Raw genomic sequence first — 22,824 nt, 5'->3', positions numbered from 1 at the left:
GTACGGTTTTTTAAATGCTAAGTTACTTTACGCCATTTGTGGCATGCGCGCCCACTTAACGCAGTTCGTTCCGTGCACGCACGGTGCGCTTCGCCCACGTTACGCTACATGGGCCATGAACGCACGATGCGCTTCGCGCACCGTGCGCACATGGTGGATATATGATGAGCATCGCTGTGATATTTAAAATATGTGTTAGTTTTAATTCTAATAATCCATGAACAAAAGGTGCCCTTCGGGCACCTTTTGTACACGGGTTGGGGAGAGTGTGGATATTTTTTTTATTTTATTTTTTATTTTTTACCGTACGGTAAGCGTAATCGGCGAAATTTTCGAAAAAATTAAAATTGCCTTTTTTCCCTTGGGGGGTCGTTGGGGACTCCATGGACATGGCTAGGTGCTTGGGAGCTGTCTAAACAGCCCCTTTACATGTTTTGGGGCTTTGTTTTTCCACCCCCTGTCAGAGTGCGAGAGAGAAAATGGCGGCCGCCGCTTCCTGGTTTCGACCGATTCGAATATTTACTAAGATCTAAGGGCCAATCAGAATCGCGCTCGCGCACGTCACCGTACGCGTACGGTAAGCGCACCGTAAGCGCACCGTAAGCTGGCTCAGATATATATATTGATTTAAAGGCTATTTTCTCAGAATCTTCTGAACAGATTTACACCAAACCTACAAAAGGCACTTCATTGACTTGAGGACTACCTCTCTGCCAAATTTCAAGTAATTCTGTTCAGCCGTTCGGGCTGTAGCTGTGTCTAAAGGTCCTATGGAAAAATGCATGGGAAAAACGCGTTTTGGGACCCCCCTTTTATCTCAGCCCCCGCTTGACGAATCCCCCCGAGACTTTCAGGGTAGGAGCGGAGCGTAGCGCCCCACCTATTTTGAAAAATTCGCGAGGATTCGTCAACCGGCGCCAAAGTTATTCAAAATAGAATGTTGCGGATTTCCTATGGAAACGTGGTCCTAACTATAACTACCTACTGGCAACCGCCAGTAGGTAATATATATATATATATACACATACATATATATAAATGCATATGCATATATATGCATATATATGTGCATATCTGTGCATGTAGAAAGAGGTAGAGGTGTAGAGGTGTAAAGGTGTAGAGGTGTAGAGGTGAAGAGGTGTAGAGGTAGAGAGGTAGAGAAGTAGAGGTAGAGAGGTAGAGAGTAGTAGAGAGAGAGGTAGAGATATGTAGAGAGGTAGAGAGTAGAGGATGAGTAATAGAGAGTAGAGAGTGAGTAGTAGAGAGTAGTAGAGAGTGGGTAGTAGAGAGTGAGTAGTAGAGAGTAGTAGAGAGTGGGTAGTAGAGTGAGTAGTAGAGAAGAGTAGAGAGTGAGAAATAGAGAGTACTAGAGAGTGAGTAGTAGAGAGTGAGTAGTAGAGAGTGAGTAGCAGAGAGAGAGTAGTATAGAGTACTAGAGAGTGAGTAGTAGAGTGAGTAGTAGAGAGTAGCAGAGAGAGTAGTAGAGAGTGAGTAGTAGAGAGTAGTACAGAGTGAGTAGTAGAGAGTGAGTAGTAGAGTGAGTAGTAGAGAGTGAGTAGTAGAGTGAGTAGTAGAGTGAGTAGTAGAGAGTAGTGGAGAGTAGTAGAGAGAGAATAGTAGAGAGTAGAAGAGAGTGAGTAGTAGAGAGTAGTAGAGAGTGAGTAGTAGAGAGTGAGTAGTAGAGAGAGAGAGTAGTAGAGAGAGAGTAGTAAAGAGTGAGTAGTAGAGAGCAGTAAATAGTGAGTATTAGAGAGTAGTAGAGAGTGAGTAGTAGAGGGAGAGTAGTAGGGAGTAGTAGAGTAGTAGAGAGTGAGTAGTAGAGAGTGAGTAGTAGAGAGTAGTAGAGAGTGAGTAGTAGAGTGAGTAGTAGGGAGTAGTAGAGAGTGAGTAGTAAAGTGAGTAGTGGAGAGAAGTAGAGAGCGAGTAGTAGAGAGCAAGTAGTAGAGAGTGTGTAGTAGAGAGTGAGTGGTAAAGAGTAGTAGAGAGTGAGTAGTACAGAGAGTTGTAGAGAGTGAGTAGTAGAGAGAGTAGTAGAGAGTAGTAAAGTAGTAGAGAGTGAGTAGTAGAGTGAGTAGTAGAGAGTAGTAGAGAGCTAGTAGTAGAGACCGAGTACTAGAGAGTCAGTAGTGGAGAGTGAGTAGTAGAGAGCGAGTAGTAGAGAGTGAGTCGTAGAGAGTGAGTAGTAGAGAGTAGAGAGTGAGTAGTAGAGAGAGAGTAGTAGAGAGTGAGTAGAAGAGAGTGAGTAGTAGAGAGGGAGTAGTAGAAAGAGAGTAGTAGAGAGTGAGTAGTAGAGTAGTAGAGAGTAAGTGGTAGAGAGTAATAGAGTGAGTAGTAGAGAGTAGTAGCTAGTGAGTTGTAGAGAGTAGAAAGAGATTAGTAGAGAGTAGTAGTGAGTGAGTAGTAGAGAGTAGTACATAGTGAGTAGTAGAGAGTAGTAGAGAGTAGTAGAGAGTAGTAGAGAGTGAGTAGTAGAGAGAGTAGTAGAGAGTAGTAGAGTAGTAGAGAGTGAGTATTAGAGTGAGTAGCAGAGAGTAGTAGAGAGCTAGTAGAGAGCGAGTAGTAGAGAGTGAGTAGTGGAGAGTGAGTAGTAGAGAGCGAGTAGTAGAGAGTGAGTAGTAGAGTAGTAGAGAGTGAGTGGTAGAGAGTAATAGTAGTAGAGAGTAGTAGAGAGTAGTAGTGAGAGTAGTAGAGAGTAGTAGATAGTGAGTAGTAGAGAGTAGTAGAGAGTGAGTAGTAGAGAGTGAGTAGTAGAGAGTAGTAGCGAATGAGTAGTAGAGAGTGAGTAGTTTAATTTAAAAGGAACACAATGAGGGGGTTCATTTTTTTATGGCAAATGTGTGACATATCTGAATGCCTTCATGATGGAATCAAAGTAAAACACTGAAAGTATTTCGTACTGAGGAGACTGTAGTAAATGAGGAAATTAGGGTGGGCGGAATTAGCGAAATTCACTTTCGCAAATTATCGCGAAAATGTTAAAAATCTCTGCAAACACGCGGAAATATCGCGAAGATGCGGAAGTTTTTTTCCCGCCCGTTCGCGGTATTTTCTGCGTGTTCGAGGCTCGCCAACTTACCCGTGCGGTTGCTCACGGACGCGGCCATCTTGTTTTCACTTGTCTCGCGGTGCATGATCGCGAGAAGAAAGACGTGATCATGCGACGAATGACATTACTGCAGGCGCGAACTGTCGCGAGACAGTGCAAATGGCTACCAACAATCCAACATCTCGTGGAGAACGCGACCGGATCGGGAAAACTTGTCGGCGAACGCGGGGATTCAGGTAAGGCGATCGCGCGCACGCAAGAATGTATTATTTTACAGCGCGAGCAAGCAAAAAAATTCTGGTAAAATGCAGATTGTGGAAATTTTTACATTTTTGTGCTTTCGGCGGAACGGGGAAATGTCAAATTATCGCAATTTCCGCGAGCGGAACTGAATTTTAGCACAGGCCTAGAAACTTCATAATAAATAAGTCTCCCAAGATGGCCACCAGAGACAAAAGAGCCCAAATGTAGCACAAATATCACCCAGATGTAGCCCAAGTATAGCCCAATGACAGAATGTCCCAGAGTGTTCTAAAGAACAACTACAACGCTAACAGTCTTACTTATGACAAAAGTATGGTACACCTGAAGCCATCTTGATGGAATAAAGTGGTAACACTTAAAACATTTAATTTGCAAAGGAACAAAATGAGGGGGTTCATTTTGCCATAAATTATGATTAGTGCTGCAGAAAGAAAAATTAAGGCACATTTTGACTTCTCAAATCCAATTCTATTTCATTAAAATATTCTGACATGCAGACTGAAACATGCACTTTGAATACCAGCAGCAGACTTCCCTGGTGAGCAGTAGCTTTACTACAGTGATCTAATGAGGAACTAGAATTCTAACATTCCGAATTTATGGCAAATGTGTTCCACATCTGAATGCCTTCTTAATGGAACCAAAGTAAACAAGCATTGAAAATGCAATGGGTCTCGCCCTTGTTTAAGTTAAAGCAATTCTGTTTGTAATTAGGTGGCTTTTTAGCTTTGCTTTTCTTAGTGTTTTTCAAACTTTCATGTACATAACATGCATATGTTTGCATATATGTATAGGTATGCATGCATTTATATTTGCATTTATATAGATATGCAGATTATATATATGTTTATATATGTATGTATATATATATATATATATTCACTGAAAAAACCATAGGTTTCACACATGTTATAGTTAGCGGAAATTTTACTGATAAAAAACCAATGAAATTCCCCCGTTATAGTTAGTGCAGGCAACTATAACTCACGCGACCGCAATCCTCTGCTGATGCTAATACTGTATTTAGACACTTATTTGCCCATGTCTTCTTCCATACATTTTTAGCTATACATATATTACAAATATTTTTTTTTTCATAAAGACACATATGTCATCAGCAGAAGATTGCGGTCGCGTGAGTTATAGTTGCCTGCACTAACTATAACGGGGGAATTTCATTGGTTTTTTATCAGTAAAATTTCCGCTAACAATAACATGTGTGAAACCTATGGTTTTTTCAGTGAATTTGCAAGGTTTTTTAAATGCTAATTCCTAACTATAACGTGTGTGAAACCTATGGTTTTTTCAGTGAATTTGTACGTTTTTTTAAATGCTAAGTTACTTTACGCCATTCGTGGCGTGCGCGCCCACTTAACGCAGTTCGTTCCGTGCGCCCACTTTACGCAGTTAGTGCCGTGCACGCACGGTGGGCACGCGGTGCGCTACGCTCACCGCGTGCCCACGTTACGCTAGATGGGCCATGTACGCACGATGCGCTTCGCGCACCGTGCGCACATGGAGGACATATGATGCACTTCGTTTTGAAAGGTAACATTTTAATTTTTCGTACAAGTTAGAAGCCGTGCACAAATGGTGCCCTTCGGGCACCATTTGCACACGGGGTGGAGAGAGTGTGGATAATTTTTTTTTTTATTATTATTTTTTTAAATATTTTAATTTATCTCACCGCTAATAAGCCATACACAATTGGTGCCCTTCAGGCACCATTTGCACACGGGGTGGGGAAAGTGTGGATAATTTTTTTCTTTTTATAAATTTTTACCGTACGCGTACGGTAAGCGTATTCAGCAAAATTAGCGAAAAGAAAAAAATTCTGTTTTTGGCCTTGGGGGATCTTTGGGGACTCCCTCAACATGGCTATGTGTGTGGGAGCTGTCTAAACAGCCCCTTTACATGTTTTTGTGCTTTATATTTTAAACATCACTCTCAGTGCGAGAGAGAAAATGGCGGCCGCCGCTTCCTGGTTTCGACCGATTCGAATGTTTACTAAGATCTAAGAGCCAATCAGAATCGTGCTCGCGCACGCCACCGTACGCGTACGGTAAGCGTACCGTAAGCGCACCGTAAGCTGGCTCAGATATATATATTGATTTAAAGGCTATTTTCTCAGAATCTACTGAACAGATTTACACCAAACCTACAGAAGGCACTTCCTTGACCTGAGGACTACCTCTCTGCCAAATTTCTAGTAATTCTGTTCAGCCGTTCGGGCTGTAGCCCTGTCTAAAGGTCCTATGGAAAAATGCATGGGAAAAACGCGTTTTGGGACCCCCCTTTTATCTCAGCCCCCGCTTGACGAATCCCCCCGAGACTTTCAGGGTAGGAGCGGAGCGTAGCGCCCCACCTATTTTGAAAAATTTGCGAGGATTCGTCGTCCGGCGCCAAAGTTATTCAAAATAGAATGTTGCGGATTTCCTATGGAAACGTGGTCCTAACTATAACTACCTACTGGCGACCCCCAGTAGGTAATATATATACACATACATATATATAAATGTATATGCATATGTATGCATATATATGTGCATATGTGTGCGTGTAGAGAGAGGTAGAGGTGTAGAGGTGTAGAGGTATAGAGGTAGAGAGTTAGAGAGGTAGAGGAAGACAGGTAGAAGGTAGTAGAGAGAGAGGTAGAGATATGTAGAGAGGTAGAGAGTAGAGTATGAGTAATAGAGAGAAGAGAGTAGAGAGTGAGTAGTAGAGAGTAGTAGAGAGTGGGTAGTAGAGAGTGAGTAGTAGAGAGTAGTAGAGAGTGGGTTGTAGAGTGAGTAGTAGAGAATAGTAGAGAGTTTGTAATAGAGAGTAGTAGAGAGTGAGTAGTAGAGAGTAGTAGAGAGTGAGTGGCAGAGAGAGAGTATTTGAGAGTACTAGAGAGTGATTAGTAGAGTGAGTAGTAGAGAGTAGTAGCGAGAGTAGTAGAGAGTGAGTAGTAGAGAGTAATACAGAGTGAGTAGTAGAGAGTGAGTGGTAGAGTGAGTAGTAGAGTGAGTAGTAGAGAGTAGTAGAGAGTAGTAGGGAGAGAGTAGTAGAGAGTAGTAGAGAGTGAGTATTAGAGAGTGAGTAGTAGAGAGTGAGTGGTAGAGAGTAGAAGAGAGTGAGTAGTAGAGAGAGAGTAGTAGGGAGTAGTAGAGTAGTAGAGAGTGAGTAGTAGAGAGGGAGTAGTAGAGAGTGGTAGAGAGTGAGTAGTAGAGTGAGTAGTAGGGACTAGTAGAGAGTAAGTAGTAGAGAGTGAGTAGTAGAGAGTGAGTAGCAGAGAGAGAATAGTAGAGAGTACTAGAGAGTGAGTAGTAGAGTGAGTAGTAGAGAGTAGTAGAGAGAGTAGTAGAGAGTGAGTAGTAGAAGGTAGTACAGAGTGAGTAGTAGAGAGTGCGTAGTAGAGTGAGAAGTAGAGTGAGTAGTAGAGAGTAGTAGATTGTAGTAGAGAGAGAGTAGTAGAGAGTAGAAGAGAGTGAGTAGTAGAGAGAAGTAGAGACTGAGTAGTAGAGAGTGAGTTGTAGAGAGCAGTAGAGAGTGAGTATTAGAGAGTAGTAAAGAGTGAGTAGTAGAGAGAGAGTAGTAGGGAGTAGTAGAGTAGTAGAGAGTGAGTAGTAGAGAGTGAGTAGTAGAGAGTAGTAGAGAGTGAGTAGTAGAGTGAGTAATAGGGAGTAGTAGAGAGTGAGTAGTAGAGTGAGTAGTAGAGAGAGGTAGAGAGTGAGTAGTAGAGAGCAAGTAGAAGAGAGTGTGTAGTAGAGATTGAATAGTAGAGAGTAGTAGAGAGTGAGTAGTAGAGAGAGTAGCAGAGAGTAGTAGAGAGTGAGTAATAGAGAGTAGTAGAGAGTGAGTAGTAGAGAGTGAGTAGTAGAGAGTTTTAGACAGTGAGTAGCAGAGAGAGAGTAGTAGAGTGAGTAGGAGAGATTAGTAGAGAGAGTAGTAGAGAGTGAGTAGTAGAGAGTAGTACAGAGTGAGTAGTAGAGAGTGAGTAGTAGAGTGAGTAGTAGAGAGTAGTAGAGAGTAGTAGAGAGAAAGTAGTAGAGAGTAGAAGAGAGTGAGTAGTAGAGAGTAGTAGAGAGTGAGTAGTAGAGAGTGAGTAGTAGAGAGAGAGTAGTAGAGAGAGTAGTAGAGAGAGAGTAGTAGAGAGCAGTAGAGAGTCAGTATTAGAGAGTAGTAGAGAGTGAGTAGTAGAGAAAGAGTAGTAGGGAGTAGTAGAGTAGTAGAGAGTGAGTAGTAGAGAGTGAGTAGTAGAGTGAATAGTAGGGAGCAGTAGAGAGTGAGTAGTAGAGTGAGTAGTAGAGAGAAGTAGAGAGCAAGTAGTAGAGGGTGTGTAGTAGAGAGTGAGTAGTACAGTGTAGGGTGAATAGTAGAGAGAGTAGTTGAGAGTGAGTTGTAGAGAGAGTAGTAGAGAGTAGTAGAGTAGTAGATAGTGAGTAGTAGAGTGAGTAGTAGAGTAGTAGAGAGCTAGTAGTAGAGTGAGTAGTAGGGAGTAGTAGAGAGTGAGTAGTAGAGTGAGTAGTAGAGAGTGAGTATTAGAGAGAGAGTAGTATTGGGTAGTAGAGAGTGAGTAGTAGAGTAGTAGAGGGTGGGTGGTAGAGAGAAGTAGAGAGTAGTAGAGTGAGTAGTAGAGAGTGAGTAGTAAAATAGTAGAGAGTAGTAGAGTAGTAGAGAGTGAGTAGTAGTGTGTGAGTAGTGGAGAGTGAGTAGTCGAGAGTGAGTAGTAGAGAGTGAGTAGTAGAGAGTGAGTAGTAGAGAGGGAGTAGTAGAGAGAGAGTAGTAGAGAGTGTGTAGTAGAGTAGTCGAGAGTGAGTGGTAGAGAGTAAAAGAGTGAGTAGTAGAGAGTAGTAGATAGTGAGTAGTAGAGAGTGAGTAGTAGAGAGTGAGTAGTAGAGAGTAGTAGCGAGTGAGTAGTAGAGAGTGAGTAGTTTAATTTAAAAGGAACACAATGAGTGGGTTCATTTTTCCATAGAAATTATGATTAGTGCTGAAAAAAGAAAAATTAGGGCACATTTTGTGTGACTTCTCAAATCCTCTTCTCTTTCAATAAAAAATTCTGACCTGCAGACTGAAACATGCACTTTCAATACCAGCAGCAGACTTCCCTTGTGAGAAGTAGCTTTACTGCAGTGATCTAATAAGCAACTAGAGTGCTAACATTCCGAATTGATGGCAAATGTGTGACATATCTGAATGCCTTCATGATAGAATCAAAGTAAAACACTGAAAGTATTTCCTACTGAGGAGACTGTAGTAAATGAGGAAATTTAGGAAACTTCATAACAATAAAGTCTCCCAAGATGGCCGCCAGAGACAAAAGAGACCAAATGTAGCACAAATATCACCCAGATGTAGCCCAAGTATAGCCCAATGACAGAATGTCCCAGAGTGTTCTAAAGAACAACTAGGGTACTAACAATCTTACTTATGACAAAAGTATGGCACACCTGAAGCCATCTTGATTGGAATAAAGTGGTAACACTTAAAACATTTATTTGCAAAGGAACAAAATGAGGGAGTTCATTTTGCCATAGAAATTGTGATTAGTGCTGCAGAAAGAAAAATTAGGGCACATTTTGACTTCTCAAATCCCCTGTTATTTCATAACATTTTTTTGACAAGCAGACTGAAACATGCACTTTGAATTCCAGTAGCAGCCTTCCCAGGTGAGCAGTAGCTTTACTACAGTGATCTAATGAGCAACTAGAGTGCTAACATTCAGAATTTATGGCAAATGTGTGACACATCTGAATGCCTTCTTGATGGAACTAAAGTAAACAAGCATTGAAAATGCAATAGGTCTTGCCCTCGTTTAAGTAAAAGCAATTCTGTTTGTAACTAGGTGGCTTTTTATCTTTGCTTGTATTTGTGGTTTTCAAACTTTCATGTACATAACATGCATATGTATGCATATATGTATATGTATATGTATATGTGTGCATGCATTTATATTTGTATTTATATAGATATGCAGATTATATATATATGTTTATATATGTATGTATATATAGATATACACATACATATATATAGGCCACTACCTCCAAGATTAAGAGCAGAGGTTATGACCGATCGTAGGGTATGCTGGCTGGGTAATAGAGCCAAGAAAATGGAGGGAGACTGTGTGATCGTTAATTTCCGGGACCCTAGGGTGGTGAGCCATATTTGTTCCTATCCCAATGACCTGAGAGCCACTGGAATATCTACTTTGGATATGTCTTATTTTTATTCATTAGACTCTCATGTTGCTCCCTGTGATGCGTCTGTTCCATGGGAAAGGGTCAATAAGAATTCCTATCGTCACACAGGATTCGACTTCCATCTTCCACTGTTTAATTCTTTTGCCCCGCTGCATACCCTAGATGGTGTGGATTGACTACCCTCAACTCCAACGATTGGGAATAGAGTGTGTAAGGCTAGACCAGGACCTGATATCACGGGTCTAGTGGGGAGGGGCGAGTCAAGGAGGGAGCCCCTGGCCCCGGGCATGCTACCTCCTTATCCCTCCCGGGTAACATCTATTAGGTCACATTTAACTACTAGTGATCCTGATATACCTGAGAGTGAGATTATTGGTTGTGAACACATCAGTATACATCCGGCTATATCAGGAGCACACCCAGTTACTTTGATTTCCGCCTCCACTGGTTCTCCCCCTATGACTTTGGTTTCATGGAACATCGCTGGCCTCTGTAGTAAAATAACTCTGGAAGACTGGTCTACCTGGGTAAATATGCATGATATCCTGGTATTCCAGAAAACCTGGGCTGTTGATCCTATCTATTTCCCAGGATATTTAAACTTCTCCAAAGGGGCTGTACGTGGAGCAAAGGGTCGTCCTTTTGGTGGCCTTTGCATTTGGGTCAAGCAAACCCTTGGGTATAACCTTAGGGAGTTGGCTATAGATAGTCTTGACCTATTGATCATTGCACTAGCCCGCAAAGATCTCCCTGAAATCCTGATTATAAATATTTACAACAGGGGTCTCCCGGGCGGCCGTGGTACAAATACATTCCTCCAATTAGATGGGTTTTTGGATAAAGTCAATACGGGCACTAATGTTGTAATATTGGGCGATTTGAACTGTTGCTTCGAGCCACTCCCAATTGCCCCCGTCTCTCTCACAGGGGAGGTGGACGCGGTTTTTAATATCCCACCTCTGGATCTCCCTCCTATCAAGAGGTGGACCGAATCCGCTACCCAGTGGATGAGCCTTTGCATGGAGCGGGGCTATAGAGCCGCCAACGGTCGGACTCCATCAGATAAAGTTGGTAGGCCGACATTCTCTGATGGTAGACGCAGCACGAGTCGAATCGACTATGCCCTAATTAAGGTGGAGTATTGGCCCATGCTATCTGATATGGTGGTCCTAGACCGACCCGAGAGTGATCATAACCCTCTGGTCTTGAGTTTATTACTATGTCCAGCACCTAGAGATAAACCTTCTGAAATAGTGACCGCTGAAACTTTATTAACTAATAACCAACGGCGAGTACGGTGGGACAAGGTAGCAATTGATAGTGTACTACTGTCAGAGATTAGCCAAAAGGTTTCTTGCGCTGTTGGGGATCTACAGCATCTACTGAGTGCTGAAGACACACATACTGAGGCCACCCTAGTACATGACCATTTATTTTTAGATCTTAAGTCTATTTTCTCTAAACCATGTAAGGGCAAAAAACTTGTTACCCAAAAATCTAAGTCTTGGTATAATAAAGCATGCCGAATCTCATACAACAAATTGAAACATGCTATCATCACTAAAGACCGGGTGGTTATCAAACAAACCAGAAAAGACTACTCCAAGGCTAAAGCAATAGCCAAACGAGAGTGGGATAATGACCACTGGAACGATCTTTTGGCCGCTAGCAAAAATAGGAATTTATCCCAGTTTTGGCATATTGTAAAGTGGGGCAACTGTTCTGATACCCAGATTCCCAGCAACCATGTTTCTCCGGACAACTGGATCTCACACTTTGAGTCCCAGTTTTCGGTTGGAAGCTTGGTCGAGGGGTTTGCCCATGCAGAAAGCAGGGATTTGACCATCTCCTCCACTTTTAATTTTGACTGCGCTGAGGTTGCTGCAGCCTTGAGAAAGGTGCCTAGTGGTAAGGCCCCGGGAATCGATTGTGTCCCTGCGGACCTCTTCAAGTCTGACCCCGATAACTGGGTACCCTATATTGCACATCTCGCTAACGCTATAGCTAGAGGGGCTGCTATTCCCGATTCCTGGAGGGGCGCAGAGATCCTTCCCATTTTTAAGAAGGGCGATCGTTCCTGTCCGGGGAACTATCGTCCGATCAGCCTTATTGACTCCGTTCAGAAGATAATTGCTAGGATGACCCTGGCTAGAATCCAGGCCTGGATTGAACAGGAGGATATCATCTCTCCACTCCAGGCCGGTTTTAGACCCTGCACCAGTACCATCGACCAGGCATTCAAATTTCAACTGATTGTCTGGAAAACGGTTTATCTATGTGGTGGTACCTTATATGCTGCCTTTATTGATCTTCGGTCAGCATTTGACTTGGTCAATAGGACCAAGCTATGGGATGTTTTGGTGGAGCTAGGGATTCCGGGAGATCTTCTGAGCATTATCACTAGGCTGTATGATAACAACTTCGCCCAAGTGCGCTGGGGGAAACAGGGCCAGATTACTAAAAGATTCAGGGTCAATCGGGGTGTCAGGCAAGGGTGCGTCCTTGCGCCCACGTTGTTTCTATTGTTTATCAATAGAGTGGTCCAGTACTTTTCATCTACTCCCACCGACGCACCCATGTTGGGTGGAAGTAAACTTCCACTCCTCATGTTTGCCGATGACACCCTACTTCTTTCTCAGACACTCTCAGGGTTACAGTCGGCATTGAATGTTTTCTCTAAATTCTGCAATGACTTTGATTTGTCTGTGAATGTGTCCAAAACCAAATACATGGTATTTAACAAAGGGAAATGTGCGAAAGGCCAAGTGTTTATGAATAATGATTTGCTTGAGAGAACTAACGTCATGACCTATTTGGGGGTAGTATTTGAAAACAAGTTGGACTGGAGGCCGCAGATTGACGTCCTTACTCTTAAATTTGCCCAGCTTTCTGGATGTCTCGCCAAAGAACAAAAGCAATCCCAGTCGAAAATAATTGGCCCCCCAATGAAAATCCATAATGTTAGGATAAATTCAGCGATCCTTTATGGAGCTGAACTCTGGGGTTTTGCCAATCTCTCTCCCCTGGTCAAAGTTCAACATAAATTCTTCAGAATGCTCACGGGCCTCCCCAGTTCCACCCCATTGAAACCACTACTGCTGGATCTCGGCTCCCATTCATTTGACGACATCGCTAGGTTTAAGCCATTGGCCTTTTGGAGGCGACTTTGGACTGTTCCCGAACTTGGTCCCTATGCCAAAGCCTTTCTTGATGTTCGTTCTATTTTGGGAGCTGGTAACATCCCCTGGTTCAGACAGGTAAGACAACTTTTGGATTCCATGGGTTTAGGTACTTTGTGGACTGACCCAGCCAATAACTCATTTCCCTCTAAAAAAGATTTTAAAGATCTATACTGGTCAATGGTACTGCAAAAACAATTAACTTCCGTTTCAACCGACTCTTTGACTGGTAGGTTTCTCGAACAAAAGAATACCCCATTCCTTGAAGCCTACTGGGATACCATCACTAGGCCGAGAGATAGAAAACTTTACCACCAGTTTAGAGTCGGTACATTACCAACAAACTTATTCACTAAAAAATGGAAGGGTGTATCGTCTGATTCTTGTAACTGGTGTTCTGGATGTGTCGACTCTGTGGGTCATATCTTTTTTTGTCTGCCCTGTTTACGCAGCCCCTCGGGCTATATGGCTAAAACCCCTTTGTCGTACCCTGGGAACAAGGCAAGGGTCAGTAGCACTTGATTTCCTGCGCTTCGATACTAGCAAATATGTTGTTGTTGCAGTTGCCAAGTTTTTAGCTTGGGTGTGGCTTATTAGATTGAGGAGGCAATAAAATTATTGTACCCTGGATCTTTGAGATTTTAACATTTTGTATTATGTTGTAATAATTTTTAAAAGACAAAATATCCTGTTTATATTCTTTTATATTCTGTAAACTGTCTTTTTATGATGAATTATCGATAAATAAAGACTTTTTGAATTGAATTGAATTGAAATATATTAAAATAAAGAATGAAAACAAAAAAATAATCAATATTTCAGTTTGAATGTTTTTACAATTTATTTTTTGCAATTTTCAGAAAAATATATGATGTTATTTAATTAATGAAATATTTATAAATAAACAGTTAAAAAACTATAGAAAATCAGTACAAGAAAGTAGGTATAACTACTATCACACTTAAAAATTAGGATTTAAAAAAACCTTTGAAATTCACTGAAAAAACCATACGTTTCAGAGACGTTATAGTTAGAAATTAGCATTTAAAAAAGCTTTGAAATTCACTGAAAAAACCATAGGTTTCAGAGACGTTATTGTTAGAAATTAGCATTTAAAAAACCTTAGAAATTCACAGAAAAAAACATTGGTTTCAGGGGTGTTATATTTAGCTGGCCATTTCACTCGTACGTTATAGTTAATTCTGCTAACCATAAATCGCGCCCCCACAATGCACTGCTGATGATGTCACATATTGCATCATTCATGACATGGTCAGTGACATCACTGATGACATCACTGATGACATCTCAAATTACATCACTGATGACATCACTAATTACATTATCCACGTGACAATCTGATACAACTCATCTTACACTAGCATAACCTTTCATCACTCACTGAAAATACAGAGTACCATTTTTGAAACCATTGACACACCAATACCAGTTACTACATACTCACTCACTGATTCCTAAAGCTACACACACAACTCCCCATTCAACAACAGAATCATTTATACATGTAGTCACTAATTAATAGAACACTATCAAATGCACTTATACACAGATATAGACATTGACACATCAGCTGTCATCTTAGTCGGTTATGCAGTCATCCTACTCACTCATGAAAAAAATTATTCACACTTACATTTACTCACTTACACAATTATCCAACAACACAATATTTATTCAGACACATAGTAACTCATAGTTAATATGTTAAATCACCATTACAATTATACACTCATTCATATAGTTACTCTCACAATCACTGACTCTTACACATACTTATTTATATACACTAACTCTAACATACAATGCCTTTTATTTGTTTACTTTGTTGAAGATGTACAACTAAAACATATATTCGCTCACCAACACACAAATAAATTCACTCAGTCACCCAAACAACTTTTTCCACATGCACTCTTAAACCTATACACCTAGTCAATCAACCATTCACACATCTATGCATAGAATTACACACACCCCATCCAATCACACACAAACTCAGTGTCCCATACAAATACTCACCCAACTAACCAATAACTAATATACACACTCCTGTAGTTAGTGACCAACTGATGCAGCATGTTATACAACAACAGAGACAGTGATGCACACATTCACATAGTTTAGTTACTAATCCATGTATTAAGTGAGACACTTTTAATTACTCACTTAAACAGACAGTCAGACAGCTACTAAATCATCCATCCAGACAGTTATATATCCACTCAATCTTCAATACAGATTGGTATATATATAACACATATTTAAATTTCAAACTAAACCACATTCACTGGATGATGTCATCAGTGATGTCATTTGAGATGTCATCAGTGATGTCATCAGTGATGTCACTGACCATGTCATGAATGATGCAATATGTGACATCATCAGCAATGCATTGCGGGCGCGCGAGTTATAGTTAGCAGAACTAACTATAATGGAGGAATTTCTATGGTTTTGTATGAGTGAAATGGCCAGCTAACTATAACACCCCTGAAACCTATGTTTGAAGATCAGCCACACTGGCAAGAGGTTTGATTATCCACCCATGCTCAGTATTCACTATTTGATTTAATTAAACCATTATTAAATATTAATTTCCGGTATCGATTTATCATCCTTCCAGCACTAAAGGTTACTCTTGTCCACTTCAGAGGTCGAGTCGACTTCAGTTAGTTGTAACTTGTACTAGGCTATCCTTAACACCATTATGTTTTATTTTACTTCAACATTGCTTATCATCTGGCTTCTTGTTTGGCAGTCTTCTTCTCGTGTACTGTATTTATACTACTCGTTCCCTAGTCTCCCTCAGGTGACTGACTATTATTTTTGTGTGCAAATGCAAGTGTCTACTACTGCTACCACCATAAGCAACAGACAGCATTGAAAATAATCAAGTAAAATGTATACCTCGAAATGTCAGCAGAAACTGTCCGTGAACGTGAATCAGCGGCAGAAGAGCTTTTCACTAGCTCATTTAAGATGATTACAACAATAAGTACACCCACCGATAGTAATGCAGCTAAAGAGGGGGATGTCAAAGCCCTATTTTGAAAGCTTGAAAAGTGTATGAAATCTGAAATTACTAAGTGGTGGGAACAGAAATTTTCGTCCAAGTACGTGGAGGTGGGAACAGTGCCACGAGGCTTGAGAATTTTACTGGCTCCAAGCTACGAAAGCCCCAAATGTTAAGGGAATGGGGAGAGAGTAACTTACAGGCATCTATGAATTTGGTCAAAATTTTGGATAAATATGCGGATATAGACCGGGAAGCTCTGATGTTAGAGATTGAACAAATTAATGAAAGTCTGAATAAACTTGAACCTAAAGACTTTTTTTCTAAAACACAAGCGGAAATAAAAGATCGTTTGAGCAAACAAGAAGATAAGATCAAGCCTCATAAGGCTTATAAAGTCGCAAGAGATAAAGCTGATTACGAGCAAGGCCGCACTTTTACATTTTACATTTGCCCGGAAATTTGAAACAGCAAAGAAAGTCAAGTTTAACAGTAAAGGGAACAAATTGCAAGAACAAGGTGCAAGATATAATTCCAACATTGAAACGAGCGAACTAAAAAGCACTTCAGATGTGGACTCACTGGCTAGTGAGGTTTCATCAGATGGAGGTAGCAGCCTTGGAGATCAGGCACATGGCAGAGTGTTGGATCTCGGAGAGGAGGTAGATTCTTTAGCGTTAAACTGCCGCAAGACCCCAAGACCGAGACAACCGAAAAAGAAAGAAGAAGGAGAAACAATACAAGAAGCGAGAGGCGCAAAATGAGGAAATGCAAAAACACCAAGAAAAACATACTGGAGCAGAAAATGAACACGGATGACAATACTATTGTCAACCTGTCTACCACCACTCTCACAGAGGCTGAAAAACAGCTTCTAGCTCTAGGGCTCTCATTCTGTCCTATCAGTGATTTTGATTATACTCGCACCAGAGTTGAAATTTTTTGCTTTATCCGCAAATTAAAATGTAAAAAGTTTTTTTCCATCAAGGAAGGTTTGAAAGGAACACAAACTGATGATAATACCAGCAATGCTAGCGTGGAACTCCAAGCTAGAGATGTTCCTGCACTTTTAACTCCGCACAATTTGAGTGAAGAAAGGCTTACTGTAGTTTCCAACAGCATAGACATGTTGCCAACACAGGAAAGACTTGCTATGGCCCAAATCAAACAATGTGGAGCGGGCATCAGTCCCTTCAAACCTAAGTCACACTTTATTCCGATGATGCCTGAGGATGCCATCAATATTTCCCACAAGGTTTTTACTGAGGAGATTAAAAAATTGCACCACCAAATCAAACATAGAAGACGCCAAAAAAGTGATCAGGAATTGCAGTACTCTAAGCTTATGAAAAAACTAGGGGAGAATCACGAAATAGTAATTACCAAATCGGACAAAGGGGGCAACATTGTCATTTGGCCTCAAAAAGACTATAAAGTAGAAGCTCAAAGGCATCTCGAGGACCATTTAAAAGCAAAATTGTTACAATTTAAGAGAAAAGATGTATATCGTCAGAGGAATATAATGTCCTAAAAGTTGAACATCCAATATTGCCTAGGCTGTACTTAATTCCTAACGTCCACAACAGCTACCCCAGTCCCCGGCAGACCAATTATTGCAGCCATTGGAAGTGTAGGGGAACATGTAACCCAATATGTGGACTATTTTCTACAAGACTTGGTAAAACAACTACCTACTTTTATAAAGGACCCTGGGGATCTATTGAATAAACTAACGGATATACAATGGGCGGAAGATTTGCTGTTTATCACGTTAGACATTGAATCCCTTTAAACGAGCATAGAGCACGAACCAGGCCTGAATGCCTTAACACATTTTCTGGATACTAGACCATCGGACTTTTATATCCATAACAAGATGCTCTTAGATTTTACAACATGGTGTCTTTTTAACAACTACTTTCTGTTTTGTAATGAAGTGTACCTGCAAAAGAGTGGCATGGCGATGAGGGCCTGTATCTCTCCCAGCTATGCATGTTTGCATGTTGGCTGGTGGGAGGAACAGGTCCTGAAGCGCACATTTCATTCTGATTACTGTAACCATGTAGTGCAATGGTGGCGCTACAGTGACAATGTTTTTATTGTTTGGAGGGGAAATGTGAAGAGTGCTATGGATTTTATCGATAAAATCAACATCAATACTGCCAATTTAAAATTCACTTCACAGATCAGCAAGCAACAGGTGGAATTTTTAGATGTTAAAATATACATCAAAAATGGGAGCGTAGCGACAACTCTTCATAGGAGGGCCACAGCTGGCAATACAACTCTACATGCCAGCAGTGCGCATCCCCAGCACACAATAAAAAGCATCCTGTTTGGAGAACTAATACGCCTTAAGCGAATCTGTAGCACAGATGAGTATTTCACTATATGCAAACATGACGCCCTAGAAAGATTTAGAGTTAGGGGCTATAGCAAAGTTGATATGAAACCGAGGGACACACTCCTATCCAAAGTAAATTACGTATATAAAATTGAAACCACGATGAGTGCTCCAAGATTAATTATTGCCTTCAGTAAACAGGAGAGAAGAATCAGGTCCATCATTAAACGTAACTGGCCCATTATTATGACAGATGGAGTTTGGGCTCCGAATCTACCTTCTCAACCCACGATCACATATAAGAAGGGACCTTCCATGACAACACAGATTGTGAAGACTTTTCCCGAACTAGCAGCAGCAAAAAAATGGCTACAGCCGAAGCAGAGGTTCACTAAATGTTCCTCCTGGGGAGCATGCAGGTTCGGTGTTAATACTACCTCTTACTCGACTCCTTTCAGTTCAGACTTGGTTCTGATAAGGGTAGTTTCAATTGAAAAACTGAGTTTGCAGTTTATGTTCTGACGTGCACCTGTGGCCTCAGATATGTGGGCAGCACCAAGCTGCAGGTGCACGTCAGATGATAACTACTTATCAGAATAACACAAATAACACAAATACTAGTGAAAGAGTGAGTGTGGTTAGAAAGTAAGAAAACAACTACTACTGATTTAAAACAATTGGATGAAAGTATGTATTATCATTATAAATCAAATGGTGATTTGTCATTAAATGCATTTGTTAAACACCTTTACCAATATGTTAACACAATGGATGTGAGTGACTGTTATATTTGAATGATACTACCTACTTCTGTCTCAGAAGGTGTGACATATCACCATATTCCATTAACTTATGGTGTGTCTTGTAGTGTGGTAACTAGTTTGTTTTATGTTACTGGTGAGTTGCAATGCTACTATAGTAACATGGGTTTAGTATTTTCAGAAATTCCTATTAGAAGAAAAATGAATCTAGTACTTAGTGGTAAAAATGCAGAGTTCATGGGAGAATTCTCCCTAACAATGAATCCCTTAGATATAACACATGCTCATAGAAATAATCTAACATGCCTTTTTCGTGATGAAGAAAAAGATTTTCTCAATTTAGTAGAAGAAAGATGGCAGGATTTCCAAAAGAAAGTGGTTGAGCAAAAGTCCCATATACATCCATGCGCTGCTTTAGAAGGGGATTATAAGATTGACGACATTTATGCTGAAATGTCCCTGGACTTGTCAAAACTGGGGAAATTCTGTCTACATAGATTAAAAACTGAATATAACAGTATTTTCATTGGTACTAGCAAATGTGAACATACCTTCCTAATAATGGGGTGATGGGGACTAAAAGGTCGAACTAATCCTGTATTTCCTGGAATTTATTATGTGTGCGGTAAAAATGCCTACTATAGGTTACCCATCATTATCAACAACAGGGGCAGCCCAACACACCTGCACCAGGGGCAATACTATCTAATCCTTACAAAGGTTCAAGAAACAATTTGTTTAAAAGTACAAAACATAAATATACAAATCAATTATACATTATTGAAAAAAGAAGAGAGAGAAAGAGAAGAAATATAATAGGAATACTCATATGCAAAAAAGCAACATAAATGTATTACAAAATCGAAAGTAAAAACAATTAGGACAGTAACGCTCAAAACAATGTGCTGGTATACAAACAATATAAATCACAAACCAGACAGGTGGCAAACGAAAAAATAGATGTTACTGTGACGGTACAACATATACATAAATAAATGTGTCCTTCATAAGTATTGCCCACAAAATCGTTGACGGCGTTTCGACCACTGTAAAATTACATAGTCATCCTCAGGACTAGGAGTTCCATTGAGCGTCACACATAATTCCGTATCTGAAAAATACATATGGGTCAAGATTATAAGAAGTAAAACTCCTTCAAAAGAAAAGGCCCGCTAGGACAAAGGAGAGAAGGAGAAAGAAGAGAAGAAAAAACAGAACCATGCATAGAAGGGAACGGAAACGCAAAGCTTGCCTCCAAAATGGACAACCAATGAACAAAAGAATAAATAACAGAAAAATAGAAAAAGTCACCTTTTAAAAAGAGTGATAAGGACTTCAACCTTAGTTACTTCGATTGGTCCAAAGACAATTTCACAACATCACTAAAAGAAAAAAACTATAATGAGAGACAGGTTCCCTATATACTTAAGAACTAAGGAATAGATCCTACATCACTGGCCACTTACATAAAATGGGTGGATATTGCTTCAACCAGTCACAAAAGATCCAAAGTTTGAAAATACAACCCGTCTCAAAGAATCCGGATTTATTTATTTAGAGTTTAATGGCAGCAATCCTTGTAGTTAAAGGCATGGTATCAGTAATTGGTGAGCAAAACACCAATGTGCAAAACACCAATGTGCTTCCGCACATGAATCAACTAGAAAGCAAAAGAAAACAAGACATAAAGACATACAGATGTATTAGTTTAAAAACAATGTGGCCACGGTTACAGTTATCTTCCGGCCGATAAAGGCAGGAGCAATAATCATAAGGGATGACATACACGTGTTATGCCCAAAAGTACACAAGAATACTCCTTCTTAAACAGCTTCACTCAATACTAGACCGCCATGGAGTTAAAAACGTAATAGACTCACGTGTCAGCCTCTCATATATATATGTGTACAAGTATACATACATCCAACGCATTCAGGACGAAGAACAGCGTGAATGCTTACCGGGCCCTCAAGAATCAATATATGTACATAGAATTACTCCTTCTTAGACGACATCACTCAATACTGTACCACCATGGAGTTAGAAACGTGTCAGCCTCTCATATAAATATGTGTGCGAGTATGCATACAGCCAAAGCATTCAGAACTTTATAGTAACGGCCAAAAAACAGCGTGAATGCTTACCGGGCCAAACCAAAGGGCGGCAACAAATTCCAAAGCTTCCAGTGCATTACTTCGATGTTTGCCCTATCCGATATAATTTTTGGGATAGACGCGCGTCGAGAGTGCGTATAGACAAAGAAAAAGGACTTCGATACACCGTCGAAATCTGATGACAAGCGCCACCTTGGAACGGTGAAATGATTACTTAAATAAAATAAAAAAGGGGATTTTGTGCCCTCTTATAGTGGTCCGAAAGTAACAGAGCATTATATTAAAAATTATTCAAAAAAAGAAGATAAGGAGAACATATATTCTAAACCAAAATAAGTAAAAGAATCCACCACCATAGAAAAAGAAAAAGGGAAGCATTTTCATATCGAAGGAACCTTGACAGTAGTGAGATTTGTATACACCTCCTGCAATTGAGGAACCTAAATACAGCCTCATACACATTGAATGACAACAAGCTGTTTGTCATCAATTTAGCAAGAAAGAGGGGATAAATATGTACAATATTCCAGGTTTGAGAAAAATAATTACCTGTTACCTGCACAATGGTAGGGCAGATTTAAAATATTGCCATTGTATTTCCAAAGGTATACTGAATCAATAAGATCAATGAAATGTATGACATAAGTAAAAGACTAACAAGAAATAAAAGAGCAAGTTTTGCAGACATAGTAGGTGATATATTTGGTGCACTGATACCGCCAGTTGGAGTCATATTGAATTCACATAAGATACGTCAATAATCCACTGTAGTTGACAGTTTATCAACAGATACTGCGGGAGGATTCTTAATGATCAATACTGAAATGGTTGCAATCAGATCTATTGTTTTGCAAAATAGTCTTGCCCTTGATATCCTATTGGCAAAAGAAGGAAGAGTCTGTGACATGTTGAAAGTTCAAAATTGTTGAACATATATCCCGGACAAAAGTACAGGTATTGAGGGATATTTCAAGAATATTACAAAGATTCATAAAGATTTGACCCAACTGGAGGTTCTCGGTGGATGGGAAACTTTTAGTAAAAGTCTTTCTAAAATAGGTAACTGGTTTTCCACTTTTGAAAGTAGTTTTTTAGGGAATTGTTGATCCCTGTGATTTCAATAGCATTAGTGATGTTAATGATAGTAATGACCTATAAATGTTGCAAGGGAAAAATGAGAACTGGGTCAATGATCGAAATAAAGAATAGAAGGATGGGAAGAAAGAGAAAAAGGAAGAAATTAAAGTTAGAGGAAATGAGAGATAATCTGAATGGTACGATAAAATAAATAAACATAAAAGATGAAAAATAAAGAATGTGTAGAAAACAACGTAGGTACCACTATTAAAAAATAAGGTTGGCAATTTGCAATGATGGGTATTTTAGGATGGCTCTAAAATGCCATAAGAGGGGGGATTGATGGAGCAAGGATTCAAGGAAAAGAAACTTGCTTGAATCAATCTCTCATTAACAGTTACTAATAAATAGAAATAATAAATAAGAGAAAACTAACATGCACATGACATTTACATACTGGCAAAAGAGTTTTATGCACGCTTGAATAACAAAGAGCAATTTGCTACGTAACTGAAATCTTGCTTAAAACTGAAAAATGCTTTGTGCATGTGCAAACCAGAATCGCAAAAATAACCATGTGACTCACTTGTTTGAGAGGGAAACTCTCACGCATGCGCAAAGACTACAAATCTTAGGTCATGAGGCACCGTGTGCTTAACATATGCTTACCTGACCTTCAAAAGAAGATGTTGCTGCTAATGCTTATGCTTAAAGGAAAAAAATGTAACATGGGATAGAATAGAAGTGGGTGAAGAACAGTGACAATCACATATCGAAGAAATTAACATCCGTTTATGTTTCTTTTATTGATAGTGTA

Source organism: Triturus cristatus, chromosome 7 (genome assembly GCF_964204655.1).
Source record: "Triturus cristatus chromosome 7, aTriCri1.1, whole genome shotgun sequence".
In the NCBI taxonomy this organism is placed as follows: domain Eukaryota; kingdom Metazoa; phylum Chordata; class Amphibia; order Caudata; family Salamandridae; genus Triturus; species Triturus cristatus.
This window is presented reverse-complemented; position numbering follows the sequence as displayed.